This window comes from Bombina bombina, chromosome 1 (assembly GCF_027579735.1).
Source record: "Bombina bombina isolate aBomBom1 chromosome 1, aBomBom1.pri, whole genome shotgun sequence".
In the NCBI taxonomy this organism is placed as follows: domain Eukaryota; kingdom Metazoa; phylum Chordata; class Amphibia; order Anura; family Bombinatoridae; genus Bombina; species Bombina bombina.
The window spans coordinates 282,454,623-282,461,043 of NC_069499.1; the positions used below are offsets into that span (position 1 = coordinate 282,454,623).

Sequence of the window (6,421 nt, forward strand, 5' to 3'; positions counted from 1 at the left end):
TTGTATTTTGCTGAATGACAGGACTGGTCTTTTACAAACGGTTTAATCAGATCTACTTTATCCTTGCAGTTTAGTAGAGACTTGTGTACAAGGTATTTACCTTAATGATCATGCTTATCTATACACCCTGTAGATGTTAGTACTCATAAGATTTCCCACCTTACATAGAGCAACCAACAGTATTATTAAAGATGTCCTTTAGTCACTTTTTATTTTTAACAAAGCTAAACCACTAAAGCCAACTATGAGACATGTTGTATGTACTGCTTGCCAATTAAAGTTTATAGATATTGAGCACACACCCAGAATACTTTCTCCTTCACTGATGATGTATCGGAACATGAAACATGAGAGTTCATATGGTGAAGGGGGATACATGTGTGCACCTTTGCTCAGTCATTTTTTGAATTATGTTGGCGATTAAAGCAGCTATTGGAAATATGAAATTCAAAAAAGTGTTGTCCAGAACCCTTGATTTGTCTGTGTATTCTGGGTTTGCTTGGTGCTGTCAATCTTTCACGTTATGCCCTGCCACAATTTTTCATTACTTCTGCCTGACCCCAGCCGCAATAATCATTGTTTTATTCTTACTAACGCCTCTCTCTGTTTGTTCTGGTTTCTTAAACTACTGTTGTCTTATTTTCTTTGCCTGTTGCCCTGTTCTGTTTTTCTCTCATCTGTGCTATTGTAGCTTATACTACTGTGAGTTCCCTGCACATCATTACAGTATGTTCCTTTGTGCTGTATTGGAATATCTGTCCATCCCAATATACCTTGGAAAATAATCACTGTATTGCAAAAGAGCTCTGTACAAAATATACATAGTTTGCAGTCTGGACATGTACCTTGAAGAGCTGGTGTAATGTTTTTTTTTTATTTATCTTATCTGCTTTGCTGTGATAGTTAGCGATATGAAACCCAAACCTTTTTCTTCCGTGATTCGGACAGGGTATAACATTTATAAAAAAAAAAAAATCCAATTTACTTTTATTATCAAATTTGCTTTGTTCTCATATTAATTTTTGTTGAAGAGATACCTAGGTAGGTAGCGTGCACGTCTGGATCACTACATGGCAGGCAAAAGTCCTGCCATCTAGTGCTAATGCAAATGTATAACATTCTTGTAAAACTGCTTTCATATAGTGCTACTGATACATGCACGCTCCTAAGGCTTACCACCTGCTTTTAAACAAAGGATACAAAGAAGTTGTAGTAGAAGTAAAGTGGAAACGTGTTTAAAATTACATTTTCTATTTGAATTATGAAAGACATTTTTGGGGTTTCGTGTCCCTTTTTAAGGGCAGATATAAATAGCAGTCGAGCAGTCACTGTGTAGCATGTGGGATGGTCAGTGTTCTGAATTCCAAGGAATGCATTACATTTGTTTTGAAGGGAGTGGAAAAACTAACATTTTCAGGTTTAAATTATAGAAGTATAAATATACAAAATAAAAAGGCTTTGCACAGTTTGACTATGTGTATATATTTTTTTTTTGGGGGGGGGGGGTTATAAGTTAAGCTGTTATACAAAGTTTCATCCACATAGCTCTTTATATTGATTTGTACTCTTCACCTCAATTATATTAGGAAGTGACAGAATTGTTATACAGGTAGTATTTACATTTTTTCCTTTGCACTAATGTATATTCAAATTTAATAAAAAGATCAATTATCTAGATATAATATACCCCCCCCCATTTGAGAGAGAAAAAAACTAATTTTCTTTTCAGCAGAAAAAGTGGCGTAATGTTAATTTAATTTTCTAATTGCATTACTTCAGGTATAGTGGTGAATTTCCGTTTTTAAAAAAATAAATAAAATTCCTTTTAACAAAATTATCATATTTACTTCATTAAAAATGATTTATATAGCTCAAATCAAACTATTTTCTGGTGACAAATCTTTGACAGCCAATAGCCTGTTTTCCTTCTATAACCTTTTAATCTTTGGACAGCTCCATACAAGAAGTAACTGTATAGGTGCAGATTTAATACATTTATAACAATGCTAATTATCACCTTATTTCGGGTGTTATATACTTGATGAATTAACTTTATATGAGATTCTCTTGTGTTTCAGATGGGGAAGTCCTTTCTACAACTTTCAAGCTTTGAGACAATATCTGATCATCTAGAATACCTGATTTATGCCAATTTTCTGAAATAGTATAAAAATATTAAACCAATTACCAGTGAGGTCCTTTCTCCAACATTGGTGTGTCCGGTCCACGGCATCATCCTTACTTGTGGGGGAATATCTCTTCCCCAACAGGAAATGGCAAAGAGTCCCAGCAAAGCTGGCCATATAGTCCCTCCTAGGCTTCGCCCACCCCAGTCATTCTCTTTGCCGTTGCACAGGCAACATCTCCACGGAGATGGTTAAGAGTATGTGGTGTTTAGTTGTAGTTTTTTATTCTACTATCAAGAGTTTGTTATTTTAAAATAGTGCTGGTATGTACTATTTACTCTGAAACAGAAAAAGATGAAGAATTCTGTTTGTGAGAGGAAGATGATTTTAGCAGACAGTAACTAAAATCCTTTGCTGTTTCCACATAGGACTGTTGAGATGAAGTAACTTCAGTTGGGGGAAACAGCAGACTTTTCTGCTTAAGGTATGACTAGCCATATTTCTAACAAGACTGTGTAATGCTGGAAGGCTGTCATTTCCCCTCATGGGGACCGGTAAGCCATTTTCTTAGTCTCAAACAGAATAAAGGGCTTAATATGGGCTATAAAACTGGTAGACACTTTTATGGGCAAAATCGATTGCTTTATTTGGGCATTTTATACATGTTTATGCTGGTAATTCACACTTATAAACTTGGGGAACGTTTATAAGTTACTTTTGAGAGCAAGACATGCAGATGCATGTGTGAGGATCTGAAAGTAGTTGGAAAAGTTCCTAGAAGGCTTCATTTGGTATCGTATTCCCCCCTGGGTTTGGTAAAGTCGCAGCAAAGACTGTAGCTGGGACTGTAGAGTGGTTAAAACTGTAAGCGGCTCCGGTTTCGTTAATTTAAGGGTTAAAGCTCTGAAAATTGGTGTGCAATACTTTGAATGCTTTAAGACACTGTGGTGAAAATTTTGTAAATTTTGAACAATTCCTTCATACTTTTTCACATATTCAGTAATAAAGTGTGCTCTGTTTAAAATTTAAAGAGACAGTAACGGTTTTGTTTTAAAACGGTTTTTGTGCTTTATTGACAAGTTTAAGCCTGTTTAACATGTCTGTACCTTCAGATAAGCTATGTTCTATATGTATGAAAGTCAATGTGTCTCCCCCTTCAAAATTGTGTGATAATTGTGCCATAGCGTCCAAACAAAGTAAGGACAGTACTGCCACAGATAATGAAGTTGCCCAAGATGATTCATCAGATGAAGGGAGTAGACATGGTTCTATATCATCTCCTTCTGTGTCTATACCAGTTTTGCCCACGCAGGAGGCCCCTAGTACTTCTAGCGCGCCAATGCTTATTACTATGCAACAATTGACGGCAGTAATGGATAACTCCATAGCAAATATTTTATCCAAAATGCCTGCATATCAGAGAAAGCGCGATTGCTCTGTTTTAAACACTGAAGAGCAGGAGGGAGCTGATAATTGCTCTGTCATACCCTCACACCTATCTGAAGGGGCCATGAGGGAGGTTTTGTCAGATGGGGAAATTTCAGATTCAGGAAAAATTTCTCAACAGGCTGAACCTGATGTTGTGACATTTAAATTTAAATTAGAGCATCTCCGCGCACTGCTTAAGGAGGTGTTATCTACTCTGGATGATTGTGACAACCTGGTCATTCCAGAAAAATTATGCAAGATGGACAAGTTCCTAGAGGTTCCGGTGCACCCCGACGCTTTTCCTATACCCAAGCGGGTGGCGGACATAGTGAATAAGGAGTGGGAGAAGCACGGCATACCTTTTGTCCCCCCTCCTATATTTAAGAAATTATTTCCTATGGTCGACCCCAGAAAGGACTTATGGCAGACAGTTCCTAAGGTCGAGGGGGCAGTTTCTACTCTAAACAAGCGCACTACTATTCCTATCGAGGATAATTGTGCATTCAAAGATCCTATGGATAAAAAAATTGGAGGGTTTGCTTAAAAAGATTTTTGTACAGCAAGGTTACCTTCTGCAACCCATTTCGTGCATTGTTCCTGTCACTACAGCAGCGTGGTTCTGGTTCGAGGAACTAGAAAAGTCGCTCAGTAGAGAGACTCCATATGAGGAGGTTATGGACAGAGTTCACGCACTTAAGTTGGCTAATTCTTTTATTTTAGATGCCGCTTTGCAATTAGCTAGATTAGCGGCGAAAAATTCAGGGTTTGCAATTGTGGCACGCAGAGCGCTTTGGCTAAAGTTTTGGTCAGCAGATGTATCATCCAAGACAAAATTGCTTAATATCCCCTTCAAGGGTAAAACTCTCTTTGGGCCAGAATTGAAAGAGATTATCTGACATCACTGGGGGAAAGGGCCACGCCCTCCCACAAGATAGGCCTTTCAAAGCCAAGAATAAGTCTAATTTCCGTTCCTTTTGTAATTTCAGGAACGGACCGGCCTCTAATTCTGCATCCTCTAAGCAAGAGGGTAATGCTTCACAGACCAAACCAGCCTGGAAACCGATGCAAGGCTGGAACAAGGGTAAGCAGGCCAAGAAGCCTGCTGCTGCTAACAAAACAGCATGAAGGAGTAGCCCCCGATCCGGGACCGGATCTAGTGGGGGGCAGACTCTCTCTCTTTGCTCAGGCTTGGGCAAGAGATGTTCAGGATCCCTGGACGCTAGAAATAGTTTCTCAGGGTTATCTTCTGGAATTCAAGGAACTACCCCCAAGGGGAAGGTTTCACATGTCTCACTTATCCTCAAACCAAATAAAGAGACAGGCATTCTTACATTGTGTAGAACAGTGGTTCTCAACCTTAGTGACCTCAAGGCCCGGTAAGTTTTAGCCGGACCGGTCCAGGGCCCGGTAAGCATTGGGAGCGGGTTGCAGTAGGTTTGGAAGAAATATATCTATATATCTATATATCTATATATCTATATATCTATATATATATATATATATATATATATATATATATATATATATACACACACCCAGTCTCTTTCTCTCCTCCCCTCTCTCTCTCTCTCCTCCCCTCTCTCTCTCCTCCCCTCTCTTTCTCCCCTCTCTCTCCTCCCCTCTCTTTCTCTCACTCCTTCCCCCTCTCTTTCTCTCTCTCTCTCTCCTCCCTCACCCACTGACACCAATGAATTATAAAATTAACCCACTATAAACCATTTATATATATTATATATGGATCCCACACCACTGAATTATCATATAATTATAATATATATATTTATATATATATATATATATATATATATATATATATAACAGTGGGTTAATTATATGATAATTCATTGGTGTCAGTGGGATCCATATATATATATATATATATATATATATATATATATATTTTACAGTGGGTTAATATTTTATAATTCATTGGTGTCAGTGGGATTTATATATATATATATATATATATATATATATATATATATATATATATATATATATATATATATATATATATTATACACACAGTTTACAAATACACATCGGTGTCCAGTGGCCACCTTAAATATATACATTGGTGTCAGTGGCCGTAATTATGTAATTGGTGTCAGTGGGCTTACTTACCTGTGAGCCGATGCTTCACGCTCTGCACGCCGCCAGCCGCTTCTACCCGGTCACAGTGCGCCCGCCGCTACATGCTCGCAGTGCGCAAACTGACATGCGCAGTGGCACTCTGACAGGCCCGTCCAAAATTTAGGAGATGTGTAAAGGCGGGCCTGTTAGAGCGAGTGTCTGGAGGCAATGTCGCGGCCCGGCTGTTGAGAAACACTGGTGTAGAAGACCTGTTAAAGATGGGAGTGATACACCCAGTTCTAATGGCGGAACAAGGAATGGGATTTTACTCAAATCTGTTCGTAGTTCCCAAAAAAGAGGGAACCTTCAGACCAATTCTGGATTTAAAAATCCTAAACAAATTTCTCAGAGTACCATCGTTCAAAATGGAAACCATTCGAACGATTCTACCTACAATCCAGGAAGGTCAATTTATGACTACCGTGGATCTAAAGGATGCGTACCTACATATTCCTATCCACAAAGAACATCATCAGTTCCTAAGGTTCGCCTTTCTGGACAAACATTACCAGTTTGTGGCCCTCCCATTCGGGTTAGCCACTGCTCCAAGGATTTTCACAAAGGTACTCGGGTCCCTTCTAGCGGTTCTAAGACCGAGGGGCATTGCAGTAGTACCATACTTGGACGACATTCTAATACAAGCGTCGTCCCTTTCAAAGGCAAAGGCTCATACAGACATCGTTCTGGCCTTTCTCAGAAAGTCAAAACTTCTAAGCGCTTGTCAAGTTCTTCAT

The 6,421-nt window shown here is 38.7% G+C and overlaps 1 protein-coding gene across 1 annotated transcript in view; it reads left to right on the top strand.

Moving 5' to 3' along the window:
• Positions 1-1,468, top strand: part of DDX18 (DEAD-box helicase 18) — a 33,712-nt gene extending 32,244 nt beyond the window's left edge. Inside the window, exon 14 of the mRNA XM_053698011.1 lies at positions 1-1,468. This exon is cut by the window's left edge and continues 789 nt beyond it. The gene's annotated coding sequence lies outside the window, so the exon portion shown is untranslated.
• Positions 1,469-6,421: the final 4,953 nt, after the last annotated feature.